The sequence below is a fragment of the Taudactylus pleione genome, unplaced genomic scaffold, assembly GCF_031769625.1.
Source record: "Taudactylus pleione unplaced genomic scaffold, aTauple2 ptg000155l, whole genome shotgun sequence".
Taxonomy (NCBI): domain Eukaryota; kingdom Metazoa; phylum Chordata; class Amphibia; order Anura; family Myobatrachidae; genus Taudactylus; species Taudactylus pleione.
In genome coordinates, this window is record NW_028284557.1 from 3,507,979 (window position 1) to 3,525,204 (window position 17,226).

Below are 17,226 nucleotides of genomic sequence, written 5' to 3' on the forward strand. Positions count from 1 at the left end.
AATCTGCTGGACTCTGTTTACTGCATATCTACTGCTTTCCTTATTGGCCATAATTCTGGATCTTTCAATCTGTTTTTGGCTCCTACTGAGAGATTGATATAATATATAGTTTACACTCCCGCCCTGACAGCTACAACATGTACTAGCTGAAACCTCACTCCCTCCCACCCCTAATTAGTACACGTGGAGTTTTTTTTTTTACGTTCTTCTACCCCCTTTTATATACCCACATTCATAATGCCTAGAACGAAGAAACCCCTTGCAGGAGACCTTACACCATACCTCACGAAACCTAAATCCCTGTCTGATGCTAAAGATATAGCACCAGAACCGACTCCTGACCACTCTAACTCAGAATCGGAAGGTGACCTCTCTCCCATCACCCATAGGGACTGTCTTATACTGTTCAATGAACTCAAAGATGTGAAAAGTCTGTTCAGGCTCTTCATACCATGCAAGCAGAATTTCTGCCATTGGTTCCAGAACAGACCAACTAGAACGTAGAGTTGAGGTGGTTACATCCTAGCAATCTTACGACGCCGACCTCACACAGTTATGCCAAAATGTTGCTCAGCTTCAAGACGGCCAAGAATGATCAAGATAACAGGGCCCGACATATCAACATCTGCATCAGAGGTATTCCTGAAGACGTCGAGCTCCCCCACCATGAGCTCTATCTCAAAGGCCTGTTCATGCAACTCTCTCCCTCTACTCCAGAAGATCACCTGCTCCTAGACCCAGCCCATCGTGCGCCAAAACTGCGCTCTCAATCTTCTTCTCAACCTCGAGATGTCATCCTACGTATGCGTTACTTTACAGCCAAGGTGTCACAATCGAGGGATTTAAAGACTGTGTTCCCTGACTGGGCCTTTGACCTGTATCACTTGGCGCAGACGCTCGCAGGAGGAGACTTGGTTTAATAAAGTTCCTCCGCATGAGAGGAAGCAGTGAATAGGGAATTTGAGAACTGTTAGAAGTGGTGTGGTAGCTTGGAAGCTACTTGGAAAGACTGGATAGCCTTGTGTGGACGTTAGGAGCTGAGAAGCTACGTGGAGCGGCTGGATAGCCGTGGGTAGACGTTGGTAGCTGGGTGGCTACGTGGAGCGGCTGGATAGCCGTGGGTAGACGTTGGTAGCTGGGTGGCTATGAGGAGTGGCTGGATAGCCGTGGGTAGACGTTGGTAGCTGGGTGGCTATGAGGAGTGGCTGGATAGCCGTGGGTAGACGTTGGTAGCTGGGTGGCTACGTGGAGCGGCTGGATAGCCGTGGGTAGACGTTGGTAGCTGGGTGGCTACGTGGAGTGGCTGGATAGCCGTGGGTAGACGTTGGTAGCTGGGTGGCTACGTGGAGTGGCTGGATAGCCATGGGGAGACGTTGGTAGCTGGGTGGCTACGTGGAGCGGCTGGATAGCCGTGGGTAGACTTTGGTAGCTGGGTGGCTACGTGGAGTGTCTGGATAGCCGTGGGTAGACGTTGGTAGCTGGGTGGCTACGTGGAGCGGCTGGATAGCCGTGGGTAGACGTTGGTAGCTGGGTGGCTACGTGGAGCGGCTGGATAGCCGTGGGTAGACGTTGGTAGCTGGGTGGCTATGTGGAGCGGCTGGATAGCCATTGGTAGACGTTGGTAGCTGGGTGGCTACGTGGAGCGGCTGGATAGCCGTCGGTAGACGTTGGTAGCTGGGTGGCTACGTGGAGCAGCTGGATAGCCGTGGGTAGACGTTGGTAGCTGGGTGGCTACGTGGAGCGGCTGGATAGCCATTGGTAGACGTTGGTAGCTGGGTGGCTACGTGGAGCGGCTGGATAGCCGTTGGTAGCTGGGTGGCTACGTGGAGCGGCTGGATAGCCGTTGGTAGACGTTGGTAGCTAGGTGGCTACGTGGAGCGGCTGGATAGCTGTGGGTAGACGGTAGCTGGGTGGCTACGTGGAGCGGCTGGATAGCCGTGGGTAGACGTTGGTAGCTGGGTGGCTACGTGGAGAGGCTGGATAGCCGTGGGTAGACGTTGGTAGCTGGGAAGCTACGTGGAGCGACTGGAGCACAGTGGGAAAGCTCACTAGGAAACTAGTTGCACTAGCAACTTGTGTCAGCATTGGGGAACCTTATATAGTGGACGCTGGGAGCTGACAGGCTGAGAGAGAAGACTCCTCATTGGTGGTAGTGTGTCACATGGGCAATCCAAGATGGCCGCGCCCATGGACCGGAGGACAGCGCTTCTCAGAAGAAGTCAGCGGGGACCAGCGACCAGCAGGAGCCAGTGTGGGAGCAGCGGGACCCTCCAGAGGACAGCGGAGACCAGCCAGAGAGAGAGGGAAGCAGCGCACAGCGCGGGAGCCGGAAGGCAGCGCGGGGTCAGCACCCGCAAAGGTAGGCGACGGGGTCTGATTCTGGGGTCTCCAGGGGGGGTGTGACAGTACCCCCTTCTTCATGAGTGGCCACCGGAAATTTCATATGGAATGCTTTGACCAGACGGGGCGCATGGACATCGGAGGCGTTTATCCAGATTCGTTCTTCCGGACCATAATTTTTCCAGTCGATGAGGTATTGAAGACGATTGTATCGACAATGGGAATCTAACTTCGTACTTCGAACTCCTCTCTGTCAGTGGATCAGCGCAGCCTTACCTCCTCGCCGGCTTCCTTTGATCTCCCGGGCGGTCGGGCAGCTGGCGCGGCGGTTGAGAGGACGCTGAGCATTCTCCCCGTGCGTAGGGGACTGCGGGCGGTCCGGTGTCTGGACTCGGGGTTCCCGGCATGGGCGCTGCCATGTCAGTCAGCCCATGCGACTGTACTTCTGGCCTGGGATAGGTGAGCGTCAGCTGATTGCTGTGCACCTATCAAAGGGTTCTGTGGGGTATATAGCCTGCTTCCACCTTTCTGCAAACTGCCTGAACAACGGTTGTCTCCTAGTCCCTAGTTGAGTTCAGGTCCAGGTTCCTGGCGTTCTATTTCCACTACAGCGTGTTCCATCTCTGCCTGTGTGCCAAGACGTTACTGTGATCCCTGTGCAACAGTGAGTTACCATCTGCCTGTGTGCTAAACGTGTCTCTAGTGAACTTCTTGCAACAGTGTATTACCATCTGCCTGTGTGCTAAACGTGTCTCTAGTGAACCTTGTGCAACAGTGAATTACCATCTGCCTGTGTGCTAAAACGTGTCTCTAGTGAACCTTGTGCAACAGTGAATTACCATCTGCCTGTGTGCTAAACGTGTCTCTAGTGAACTTCATGCAACAGTGTATTACCATCTGCCTGTGTGCTAAACGAGCCTCTAGTGAACTTCATACAACAGTGAATTTCCATATCTGCCTGTGTGCTAAACATGTCACTAGTGAACTTTGTGCTACAGTATTGCCAGACTTCTTTACGTTGTTTGTGGATCACTCCACAGTGCCTTAAACCTTAGGCATCTCTTATTAGGGCCACGGTTATTTGTGTCTCCAATTCCCACTGAGCTCGGGTACCTGGTCAAAGGACCGCGACCTGCTCACAGGGTGCAGCTAAGCCCAAATCCCGATTGGAGGGGTCACTGGCGAACACCATCCTGTGGGTTAGACTCCGCACCATTGCCCAGGTCTCGTCAACACTCGAGAGCTGTGGATGAGGAGAACATATATCCAGGCCCCCCGCCTTCGTTTCCTCCCGCAACCCGGACCCAGAGTTTCCACTCCCCCAGCGCCAAGCATGGCAGTTTGTTCAGGCCGCACAATGGAAGCCGCTGGGTCCCAAGGTACAGGGTCCCTTCAGGACCTGGCCTCTCGGATGGATAACCAGGAGGCAGCCCAACAGCAAGTGGCCCAGTACCTGCAGGAGCTCTCTAGACAGCTGGTCTCGATCCAAACTACATTGGCATCTATTCTCCCGGTTCCACCAGCTGCAGCCGCTGCACCCCCTCCACCTGTTTTGCCTCAAGGGGCTTCGGGATCTAAATCTCGTCTCCAGTTGGCAACCCCGGAGAGATTTGATGGTAATCCCAGGCAGTGCCGAGGGTTTATTAACCAATGCGAGATCCAATTTGAATGTCTCCCCCAGAATTTCCCCACCTCTCGAGCAAAGGTGGCATATGTTATTTCCCTGTTGACCGGGGCTGCTCTGGACTGGGTCTCTCCCCTGTGGGAACGAGCTGACCCCATTGTGTCAAATTATGAAGGATTTGTTTCAGCATTTAAAAGGATTTTTGACGAACCAGGCCGCTCCGCTTCAGCCTCATCCGATTTGCTTCGTGTGCGCCAGGGGACCCGATCTGTTGGTCAGTATGTAGTTCAGTTTCAAACCCTGGCATCTGAGCTAAAGTGGAACGAGGAAGCTCTCAAGGCATCCTTCCTCCATGACCTATCAGAAAGGATGAAGGACGAGTTGGCCTCCAGAGATTTACCGGAGTCCTTTGCTGATGTCATCTCCCTCTGCATCAAGATCGACCTTCGCCATCGGGAACGCTGGGCTAGTAGAGGCAGAGGGGAACGCTTTCAGGTCCGTACTCCTCCTGTGAACCAGTCTTCTCTCTCTCCTAGTAGTGAAGAAGAGCCCATGCAGGTCAATAAGTCCAAGCTTACAGCTGTAAAACGCAACAGGCGTTTCCAAAATAAATTATGTATTTATTGTGCTGCTCCCGACCACATTTTGAAGAATTGTCCTCTGCCTGCGGGAAATGCGAGACCCTGACTGAAGTAGGGAGCATACAGTTAGGGGTTATGCCCAAGTCATCCCAAATAACAGACAGTCTTCTACCAGTGTCGCTTTCCCATGGGTCCAGGACAAAGAGTTAAAGCTCTAATTGATTCCGGAGCGGCAGGCAATTTCATTTCAGATACTCTCGTTCGGACTCTAGGTATTCCTGTCGTTCCATTACCCAATAAACTAGTACTCTCCGGCTTAGATGGTAAAACAGTGCTAGGAGAATCTCTTTCTTCTCTCTCCCATCCAGTATCCATCAAGATTGGATGTCTTCATCAGGAATGGCTGGAATTATTTGTGTTACCTAAATCTCCCTATGAGCTGGTGTTGGGGCTACCCTGGTTAAAAAAGCACAACCCTGTGTTCAATTGGAATAAGATGCAAATTTTGTCCTGGGGATCAAGTTGTTTACAGAAGTGTTTGACCAAGGTGGTTCCTTTGCGTAAGTTAACCACAGTTACCTGTCCATCCGAGATGTTCTCTCCACCCTCTATCTCTGTGGGTCCCTCTCACTCCAATTTATCAGAACCCTACCAGAAGTTCGCTGATGTATTCTGCGAACAAGCGGCAGATAAACTCCCTCCGCATCGACCATGGGATTGTGCTATTGACCTGCTTCCGGGGAAGATCCCTCCTCATGGCCGTGTTTATCCATTATCTGTTCCTGAGACTACCGCTATGGCAGAGTACATTAAGGACAACCTTGCTAAAGGATTTATCCGGCCGTCATCCTCTCCTGCTGGAGCAGGGTTCTTCTTCGTAGGGAAAAAGGACGGAGGGCTCCGCCCTTGTATAGATTATCGGGGCCTAAACCAAATTATGATAAAGAATCGGTATCCACTACCCCTGATTTCCGAACTTTTCGACAAGATCCGAGGAGCTCAGTTTTTCACCAAACCAGACTTACGCGGGGCCTACAATTTAATTCGGATAAAGGCAGGGGATGAGTGGAAAACCGCTTTTAATACTAGCGATGGACACTTCGAGTACCTGGTAATGCCTTTTGGACTCTGTAACGCGCCAGCTGTATTTCAAGGCTACGTCAACGAGATTTTTCAGGACATTCTCTATAAATTTGTGGTAGTTTATCTCGATGATATTTTAATTTTTTCTACAAACTTACAAGACCATCATCGGCATGTACTAGAAGTGTTGTCTTGTCTCCGAAATCATCATCTCTTTGGAAAGTTGTCAAAATGCCTCTTTAATCAGACCTCGGTACCCTTCCTGGGGCATATAATCTCTGGAAAAATTCTTCAAATGGACCCTGATAAACTGAAAGCTATTGCCGATTGGCCTCAGCCTACTTCGTTGAAAGCTACTCAACGTTTCTTGGGTTTTGCAAATTATTATAGGAGGTTCATTCCACATTTCTCCACTTTGGTCTCTCCTATCACTTCTCTCACAAGGAAGGGAGCCAGCCCATCCTCTTGGCCTGATCCAGCAATACAAGCTTTTAAAAAATTAAAAATGGCATTTTCCACAGCCCCAATTCTCCGCCAGCCTCAGCTGGATCAACCATTTACGGTAGAAGTGGACGCATCCTCTGTTGGAATTGGGGCCGTATTGTCTCAGATCGCTGAAGATGGGAAGATCCACCCCTGCGGATTCTTCTCCCGGAAATTCTCTCCCGCAGAGAAAAATTATATTATTGGAGATCAGGAACTATTAGCTATACGCTTGGCACTAGAGGAATGGCGTTATCTTCTGGAAGGAGCTAGATTTCCAGTTACGGTCATTACAGACCATAAGAACCTAACTTATCTACAAACTGCTCATAGATTGAATGCCAGGCAGGCCCGATGGTCTCTTTTTTTTTCCAGGTTCAATCTAAGGCTTCAATTTCGCCCAGGCATTTTAAACAAAAAAGCAGATGCTCTCTCCCGTTCTTTTATGACTATGGTAGAGGAAGAGGACCATCCGCAGATCCGTCCAATTCTTGATATAATTGTTTTCGCTCCTACACAGATATCCTCTCCGCCTCCAGGAAAAATTTTTGTTATTCCCAGTTTACGTAAAAAACTGTTGACATGGGCTCACGCTTCGTTATTTGCTGGTCATACAGGAATCACTAAAACTTATCAATTCCTACTACGTTCCTACTGGTGGCCCACCATGAAGGGAGATGTCAGAGAATTTGTCCTGTCCTGTATTAAATGTGCGCAGCATAAGACACCTCGCAGGAGGGTGATGGGTCCATTACGCCCATTACCGGTTCCAGTTGCCCCATGGACTCATATCTCTATGGACTTCATTTCCGAGCTACCTCTATGCAAGGGACACAATACGGTATGGGTGGTCGTGGATCGCTTCTCAAAAATGGCACATTTTGTTCCTCTGGTTGGTCTTCCATCGGCTCCTCAATTGGCTAAAATATTCATCCGGGATATCTTCAGATTACACGGTCTCCCTAAGGAGATAATCTCTGATCGTGGGGTCCAATTCGTGGCCAAATTTTGGAGAGCCCTGTGCAATACATGTGGAGTTAAATTAAAATTTTCTTTAGCATACCACCCTCAGACGAATGGTCAAACCGAAAGGGTTAATCAAGAACTTGAGACCTTCATCAGGCTTTTTGTATCATCTTCTCTGATTGGGTGGACCTTCTGCCATGGGCAGAATTTTCTCACAATTTTAAGTATCATTCGTCATCCAAGTCCACACCCTTCTTCACTGTCTTCGGGAGACATCCCCGAGTCCCTGACTTCGAACATCTTCCAGCGGTAGAAGTTCCGGCAGCAGTCAAGGAGATTGAGTCATTTTCAACCCTGTGGAATAAGATTCACCATTCCTTGGTACATTCCTCAAAGAATTATAAGAGATTTGCCGATAGGAAACGTTTGGCTGTTCCCTTTTTAAAAGTTGGGGATAGGGTTTGGTTATCTTCCAAGAACATTCATTTGAAGGTACCCACGATGAAACTTGCTCCACGCTTTATTGGCCCCTATCGCATCATTAAGATAATCAATCCAGTAGTGTATAAGTTGGAACTTCCTCCACAAATGAAAATCTGCAATTCATTCCATATTTCTCTTTTACGTCCTCTGGTGCTCAATCGATTTCAAATTGTTCCTCCCAAATTGCCTCAAGTACAGACTCTACAGGGTACTGAGTTTGAAGTGGAGAAGATCTTGGATTCACGCCTTAAGTTTAATACTCTTCAATACCTCATCGATTGGAGGGGCTATGGTCCCGAAGAAAGGGCTTGGGTCAAGGCTTCCGATGTGCATGCTCCACGGTTGGTCCGAGACTTCCATAGGAAATTTCCAAATAAGCCTATGGGGTGTTCGGTGCCCACCCTGAAAGGGGGGGGTACTGTCAGGGCTCTGCCGGGGATCAGCGCAGCCTTACCTCCTCGCCGGCTTCCTTTGATCTCCCGGGCGGTCGGGCAGCTGGCGCGACGGCTGAGAGGATGCTGAGCATTCTCCCCGTGCGTAGGGGACTGCGGGCGGTCCGGTGTCTGGACTCGGGGTTCCCGGCATGGGCGCCGCCATGTCAGTCGGCCCATGTGACTGTACTTCTGGCCTGGGATAGGTGAGCGTCAGCTGATTGCTGTGCACCTATCAAAGGGTTCTGTGGGGTATATAGCCTGCTTCCACCTTTCTGCAAACTGCCTGAACAACGGTTGTCTCCTAGTCCCTAGTTGAGTTCCGGTCCAGGTTCCTGGCGTTCTATTTCCACTACAGTGTGTTCCATCTCTGCCTGTGTGCCAAGACGTTACTGTGATCCCTGTGCAACAGTGAGTTACCATCTGCCTGTGTGCTAAACGTGTCTCTAGTGAACTTCTTGCAACAGTGTATTACCATCTGCCTGTGTGCTAAACGTGTCTCTAGTGAACCTTGTGCAACAGTGAATTACCATCTGCCTGTGTGCTAAAACGTGTCTCTAGTGAACCTTGTGCAACAGTGAATTACCATCTGCCTGTGTGCTAAACGTGTCTCTAGTGAACTTCATGCAACAGTGTATTACCATCTGCCTGTGTGCTAAACAAGTCTCTAGTGAACCAGGTGCAACAGTTAATTACCATCTGCCTGTGTGCTAAACGAGCCTCTAGTGAACTTCATACAACAGTGAATTTCCATATCTGCCTGTGTGCTAAACGTGTCACTAGTGAACTTTGTGCTACAGTATTGCCAGACTTCTTTACGTTGTTTGTGGATCACTCCACAGTGCCTTAAACCTTAGGCATCACTAATTAGGGCCACGGTTATTTGTGTCTCCAATTCCCACTGATCTCGGGTACCTGGTCAAAGGACCGCGACCTGCTCACAGGGTGCAGCTAAGCCCAAATCCCGATTGGAGGGGTCACTGGCGAACACTATCCTGTGGGTTAGACTCCGCACCATTGCCCAGGTCTCGTCAACACTCGAGAGCTGTGGATGAGGAGAACATATATCCAGGCCCCCCCGCCTTCGTTTCCTCCCGCAACCCGGACCCAGAGTTTCCACTCCCCCAGCGCCAAGCGTGACACTCTCCTTGTTGTGTTTGAACACTAGAAGCTTTGGGAAGGACCTTCTGAAATCGGTTTAAGACCAGTGGTTTTAGAAGAGAAATATGGAAAGAACTTGGAATGCGAAGAAATGGAGGAAGTTTTAGCTTGTAGGCCACAGGATTCAAGACTGTGACGATTGGGAATGGACCAATGTACCGCGGGGCAAATTTCATTGAGGGAACTCGGTCTTAGGTTTCGGGTAGAGAGCCAGACCATATCCCCAGGTTGGAAATTGGGAACCGCTCGTCTTTGGCGGTCAGCAAATCTCTTGTACCGGGCTGAGGTTTTAGTCAGAGAGGAACGAACCTTTTCCCAGATGTTGGAGAACCGTTGAAGAGACATCTTGGCCGCGGGCACATCTAATGTTGGAAGAAGAGGAAAATCTGGCACTCGAGGATGATGACCAAAAACTGTAAAAAAAGGAGTTGAGTTGGTGGACGTGTGATAATGATTATTGTGAGCAAATTCGGCCCAAGGAAGAAGTTCAATCCAGTCATCTTGGGAGGAGGAGACAAAAGTGCGCAGGAACTGTTCCAAGTCTTGATTGACCCTTTCGGTCTGACCATTGGTGTGGGGGTGATAAGCGGTAGAAAATTTTAGTTTTATTTGAAGGGCTGAGCAGAGTGACCTCCAGAACTTCGCTACGAACTGTACTCCCCTGTCTGAGATTATCTCTTGAGGAAGGCCGTGGAGCTTGAAGATCTCTTTTATAAAACTCTGGCAGACGGGAGCCCAGTAAGAGGTACAAAATGAGCCATTTTAGAAAAGCGATCCACGATAACCCAAATGGTGTTGTGGCCCCGAGATGGAGGAAGCTCAGAGATGAAATCCATAGAGAGGTGAGTCCATGGCTTAGATGGAATTGCTAGAGGCTGGAGTTGACCGTGTGGAACCCGCCGAGGTATTTTGTGTTGAGCACATTTGATGCATGACGATACATAAGACCTGACGTCCTTTTTCATCGAAGGCCACCAATAGGACCGCTGGATGAATTCAAGGGTTTTATCCATACCCAAGTGTCCAGAGAACCGGGAAGCATGGGCCCAATGCAGCAACTTCTTGCGGAGTTCTGGAGCGACGAAGGTCTTCCCAACCGGGGGTATAGAAGATAATTTGGTGGAGGCGATGAAAGCTGGATTCAGGATTGGTTGGGGCTGTTCCATGGGTAGATCAGGGTCGCTTGTCATGGAACGGGAGAGTGCATCGGCTTTGAGGTTTTGTGAGCCAGGGCGATAGGAGAGTTTGAAGTAAAACCTGGAGAAAAACATTGCCCACCGGGCTGGACGAGGGTTCAAGCAATTTGCGGATTTAAGATAAAGCAGGTTCTTGTGGTCTGTGAAAATGGTAATGGGGTAATAGGCTCCTTCTAGAAGATATCGCCATTCTTCGAGGGCTAGTTTCATGGCGAGTAACTCTTGATCCCCGATGGTGTAGTTTTTTTCTGCAGGCAAAAACTTCCGGGAAAAGAAACCACAGGGATGAAGTTTTTCATCTTCAAACCGCTGGGAAAGCACAGCACCGACACCTTCGGAGGATGCGTCCACCTCCAGGATAAATGACCGGGTGGAATCCGGTTGCTTTAAGATGGGAGCGGAGATGAAGGCTTGCTTAAGGAGTTGAAATGCCGAGGTAGCTTCGACGGGCCACTTAGTTGGATCTGCCCCCTTACGGGTGAGAGCTGTAATAGGAGCTACCAGTGTTGAAAAACCTTTCACAAACTTGCGATAATAGTTAGCAAATCCTAGGAACCTTTGTATGGATTTTAAGGAAGAAAAAAAGAGACCAATCAAGAATGGCTTGTAGTTTTGAAGAATCCATTTGAAGGCCTGTTCCGGAGATGATGTACCCCAGGAATGGTACACTTGAGACTTCAAACAGACACTTCTCTAATTTGCAAAAAAGTTGATTGGACCGCAACGTCAGAAGGACTTCCTTCACCTGGTCTCGATGAGTTTGGAGGTCTGGAGAAAAAATCAAAATGTCGTCCAAGTACACGACCACACTCTTGTACAAAAGATCCCAGAAGATTTCGTTGACGAAAAACTGGAAGACGGCTGGAGCATTACAGAGGCCAAAGGGCATAACGAGATATTCGTAATGCCCATCCCTGGTGTTGAAGGCCGTTTTCCATTCATCGCCTGGACGGATACGAATTAAATTATAGGCCCCTCTTAGGTCGAGTTTGGTAAAAACTGTGGCTCCCTTGACTCTATCGAACAACTCTGTTATGAGAGGAAGAGGGTAGCGATTCTTAATAGTTATTTCATTAAGACCCCGGTAGTCAATACACGGGCGCAGCCCACCGTCTTTCTTTTTTACGAAGAAAAATCCAGCCCCGTCTGGAGACATAGAGGGTCGAATGAAGCCTTTACTTAAGTTTTCTTTAATGTACTCCGACATAGCTTGAGTCTCAGGGAGAGATAGAGGGTAGGTGTGGCCTCTAGGAGGATTCTTCCCAGGAATCAGATCTATGGGACAGTCCCAATCACGATGGGGAGGTAATAGGTCTGCACTCTGTTTGCTGAAGACATCCAAAAACCCACCATAAACTTTGGGCAGGTCAGTAGAATCCAGTATGACAGAAGATCGGACAGGTACTACCCGCTGAAGGCAGCCTTTGAAGCAATTGGAACCCCAAGAGGTTATTTGCATGGTGGTCCAATCAATTTGTGGTGAATGTCTCTGTAGCCAGGGTAGTCCAAGGACTAAAGAATGAGAGGCTTTGGGAATCACTAGGAACGACAGTTGTTTGGTATGGAGCACCCCAATGGTAAGTCTAAGTGGTGCTGTACGATGGGTGATGGTTCCACTAGTAATGCAACTACCATCGATGGCGGTTAAAGTGATGACCCGAGGCAACGCTTCTATGGGGATTTGATGTTTCTGGGCAAAGTCCGTAGTGACAAAGTTCTCTGCTGCTCCAGAATCCAGAAGAGCTAATACAGCTTTGGAACCTTGGGGAAGTTTTAAGTGAGCCTGGATGGTGGAATTAGACTTCCTATGTGATTCAATGGCAACTCCTAACTTAACCTCTCTGTCATAAGTTAGGAGGAGGCGTTTCCCGGACCAATTGGACGGATGGGACAGGATCTAACTAAGTGTTGATGAGATCCGCAGTACATACAGAGGTTCTGTCTCTGCCTTTTCTGTCGTTCCTCAGCCGATAGACGAGAGCGGTTGACCTGCATGGGTTCTTCGCCCATAGGAGGAGAGGGTAAACGGGAAGCTGGACGTGGCCTTCCGCGGTCAAGTTTGCCTCTTTCCAAGGCACGCTCCCTGTGACGAAGATCCACCTTGTTGCAAAGGGAAATTAAATCATCCAAATTGGTTGGAAGGTCACGGGAAGCTAGGTCGTCTTTGAGTCTTTCTGAAAGGCCACTCCAGAAGGCAGCGATGCGAGTGTCCTCGTTCCAATTGAGTTCTGAGGCCAGAGTTTGGAACTGGACTACATATTGACCGATGGTCCTGCTACCCTGACGGAGGCGTAGAATATCAGCTGATGCGGAAGTGGTTCTTCCAGGTTCGTCAAAGATCTTGCGAAACGTGGACATAAATTCAGGGTAGTTGGAGAGCAAAGGATCCGATTTCTCCCAAAGGGGCGAGACCCAGTCGAGTGCTTGGCCAGAGAGCAGAGAGATGATATATGGAAAGCTGAAGACGAGCAGGAGGTAGAAGCGGGGGAGCAGGTGACACCACAGGAGGAGAGGCGGCTTGGGAGCCAGTGGGAGCGGGATGAGCCAATAAGGACTGAATGTTGTCCAAGCGTGACGACATATCTTGGATGAACTGGGTCAACTGGGCCTGAGAGGTCTCCTGTCTTTCCAGACGAGATAGTACATCCTGCAAGGGATCTACTCCAGATCCTTGACCACTTGCCGAGTCCATCTGGCCAGTGCAAACTGTCACAATCGAGGGATTTAAAGACTGTGTTCCCGGACTGGGCCTTGGACCTGTATCACTTGGCGCAGACGCTCGCAGGAGACTTTGTTTAATAAAGTTCCTCCGCATGAGAGGAGGCAGTGAACTAATAGGGAATTTGAGTACTGTTAGAAGTAGTGTGGTAGCTTGGAAGCCACTTGGAAAGACTGGATAGCCTTGTGTGGACGTTAGGAGCTGAGAAGCTACGTGGAGCGGCTGGATAGCCGGGGTAGACGTTGGTGGCTGGGTGACTACGTGGAGCGGCTGGATAGCCGTGGGTAGACGTTGGTAGCTGGGTGGCTACGTGGAGTGGCTGGATAGCCGTGGGTAGACGTTGGTAGCTGGGTGGCTACGTGGAGCGGCTGGATAGCCGTTGGTAGCTGGGTGGCTACGTGGAGCGGCTGGGTAGCCGTTGGTAGACGCTGGTAGCTGGGTGGCTACTTGGAGCGGCTGGATAGCCGTTGGTAGACGTTGGTAACTGGGTGGCTACGTGGAGCGGCTGGATAGCCGTGGGTAGACGTTGGTAGCTGGTTGGCTACGTGGAGCGGCTGGATAGCCGTGGGTAGACGTTGGTAGCTGGTTGGCTACGTGGAGCGGCTGGATAGCCGTGGGTAGACGTTGGTAGCTGGGTGGCTACGTGGAGCGGCTGGATAGCCGTGGGTAGACGTTGGTAGCTGGGTGGCTACGTGGAGTGGCTGGATAGCCGTGGGTAGACGTTGGTAGCTGGGTGGCTACATGGAGAGGCTGGATAGCCGTGGGTAGACGTTGGTAGCTGGGAAGCTACGTGGAGTGACTGGAGCACAGTGGGAAAGCTCACTAGGAAACTAGTTGCACTGGCAACTTGTGTCAGCATTGGGGAACCTTATATAGTGGACGCTGGGAGCTGACAGGCTGAGAGAGAAGGAGAAGACTCCTCATTGGTGGTAGTCTGTCACATGGGCAATCCAAGATGGCCGCGCCCATGGACCGGAGGACAGCGCTTCTCAGAAGAAGTCAGCGGGGACCAGCGACCAGCAGGAGCCAGCGTGGGAGCAGCAGAGCAGCGGGACCCTCCAGAGGACAGCGGAGACCGGCCAGAGAGAGAGGGAAGCAGCGCACAGCGCGGGAGCCGGAAGGCAGCGCGGGTCAGCACCCGCAAAGGTAGGCGACGGGGTCTGATTCTGGGGTCTCCAGGGCGGCGTGTGACACAAGGAGACTATAATGAGAGAAGTTTGCAGGCTCCCTTCGGTCACCTTTAGAGATGCTACTCTCCAGATCTTTCAGGAGGTTTCCCCTTTGACTCTTGCTAAACGTAGGGACTGTAAGCCTCTTACCACCCTGCTTCGCCACCATAACATAAGATACCGTTGGGGTTACCCCTTTCAAATTCTAATATGGCACCAGAACCAACTACATACGGCTCGGTCTCTCCTTGCTGCTCAACCTCTTTTTTCAACAGAACTTGCCCCTACATCCTCCGCCCCCCTCCCTCAAAGGTCTCGACAGCTGACTTGACGCCCACCTCCATCTGAATGGTCTACTGTTCCTGCAACTTCCACTCTGATCCCTGAAACCTGAGACCCTCTAAAAGGTTTAATATTGCATTATTTTTGTGGTTTCATGATGGTACCCCTCCATTTGTGAAGACGTTCCCCATTATGAATATTTTATATTATAGTCTCACTATGTGTACCTGGAATTCATCTAGCCTATTTTTGATATTTTTATAGAAGTTTATGTAATTATGTTTTGATGAAGCCCCATTACATTGAGTATAAGATATATCTATATATGTTTATATCTTATTACAGCCTTATTGAGACTCTGTTGAATTGTTTATATGTATAAGTCTATGAATATACAAATTCTGTTTATTAGTTTGTATTTCAGCTGTGCCTGGGATGATTTATCCTTTGATTCGTTGCCATTTCTTGTTTATTAATTTTTATGTCTCTTCTCTTATTGTATTTCCCTTTCCCATTTATATGTTCCCCTCTTTATATTATTTTCCATTTTTGCACAATATTAGCTTATCTATATTTTTTTCCTACCTTTTGTGGTCTCCTTCCCTTTTTTGTTTCTTTTATTTTCTTTCTCTACACTCCACCTGTACGATGTTGCATTTTTTTTCTTCCTGTATATTTACTATATTTAGGGTTTGTGGGAGGACCCTATATATCTTTTTTTCTTCTCTTTATTATCAGACAATTTCCATTGTTCTCAACAGCTACAACACAGTTCAGGCCACTTTGAGTTTACTCATCATGGCACTCCTCTGCAATCAAGAGTTAGTTTTATTAAATTAGTGAATTTGGTATAAAATCACATTTATCATTGTCACGTCTATAGATCGATAAGATGCCTCTCACATGCTTTATGTGTCAGGGTAACATTGTAACAAAATGTTTTTTTTTCTACATCCATTAAATGCAATTGTAACTGTAAATTGTTGCTTAATACTGTGGAGGGTTTACTGCAAATTCACAACAATTTGGCTGTTTTTAAATGATATTAACTGGACAATTTTATAATGAATTTCATCTACTGCCAAGGTAATTTCATCCCTGGGGTTACACGTATGCTGGTGACTTATCGACTATGGGCCTGATTCAGAGCCACTCGTAAGCGGCCGCTCGTTCGCTCCGAGCGATGTGTGCCCAACTGTGCATGCGTACGGATCGTTATACGCATGCGCGAACCAGTCAGTGCGGCCGAAATTCATGTGCTCGCAAAATAGCGAATGCCTGATAATTTGAGTGACAGAAAGAGGCGTATGTGGGTGGTAACAGGGGAAGGGGCTTGAAAACGGGGAGTGGAGATCCGATCGCAGGCATGCTTAAAGGTCAAAACGGGCGTTTTATGGGTGTGCATAATTAAAACAGCAGCGTCATGGACCACGTCACTGGGTTATTTTATAGCCAGAACTGCTCGCAAAATTGTGGTAGCAAAAACCAACCACAAGAATAGCGAGCAGCTCATACCCTGGTCGATGTACTCGATTAATCTAATAAATAGCGGACATGACGTAGGATGCAAGCGGCCAGGGGGCGTAGTTTCCCAAAAAACGACCGCAAGTTTTATTCGCTCGTTCAGACCTAAAGGCTTGAACAGACCGCAAACAGCGAACGGTTCATTTGAATAGCCACCCCTATTTTCAGGACGAGCGAGTGCTAATTGCGTCCGGCTCTGAATCAGGCCCTATGTTCTCGCACAGGACAGTCTTTTTTATTTTTAGAGTAAACTTTATTTATTTGTAACCCTGGTTAAGGGTTAAAATAAGTACAGTCCTTATAGATTATTGTAATATTTATAACTGTACAATTTGTGAGGTAAAATGTATGTATATATGTGAAGTCACAGTATAGAAAATGGAGTAGTTGTGATTTATATGTGTCTATATATATAAACATTTATATTGTGGTGTTGTGTGTAGTACTTAGGCACATTCACTGAGGTAACAGTTAGTGTGGCATAATAATAACCCCATAGTGGGCATGAGGCGCACGCTATAGGAGAGAATTCTAGATGCAGCCGTGGCTCGCACTGCCGGCGGGAAGGAGAGAGGCTCGCGGCCAGAGGGAAGGGTCACGTGCTTAAGTAGCCGGGGGTATATAAGGGTGGCCGTTGCTGGCCAGTCTTGCGTTCCACTCCTCCTCGAGTGCCCACCTCTGTGACTCGGGCAGCGAGGCCGTGGTAGGTTGCCGGGTGCAGGGGGTGGAGTCGGAGCGGAGGCATCAGTGGCGGCAGAAACTTGCGCTGACAGGCAGTGGAGCGTCGCTGCCAAAAGGAAGAGCATCGCTGCAGAGGTCCCAGCGGTGGAAGCCGCAGGGGTGGTCCTGGCGGCGAAGAAGAATAGGGGGACCCATACTGATCAAAGGCATTTCCTGTGGGAGAGGGCATCTGGCTCAGACTGGAGGCCAATGATAGAGGAGAGTCTGCCAGCGTCATAGAGGAGGCGGCGGCTACAGTCTGACAGGAGGCGGGGCCTGCATGTAGTGTAATGCAGCCATGGAAGAGTCCAGTGTCTGGCAGCCTGATCAGCACAGCAGCTGTCAGTTTAGGAGATTGGAATCTCCCTCACAGACTGGGAACCACTACGGCTGCAGTTGATGAAAGCTGGTAGCGGCAGTAGCGCCCACCAGCATCAGTAACATATTACACTGCAAACACACAG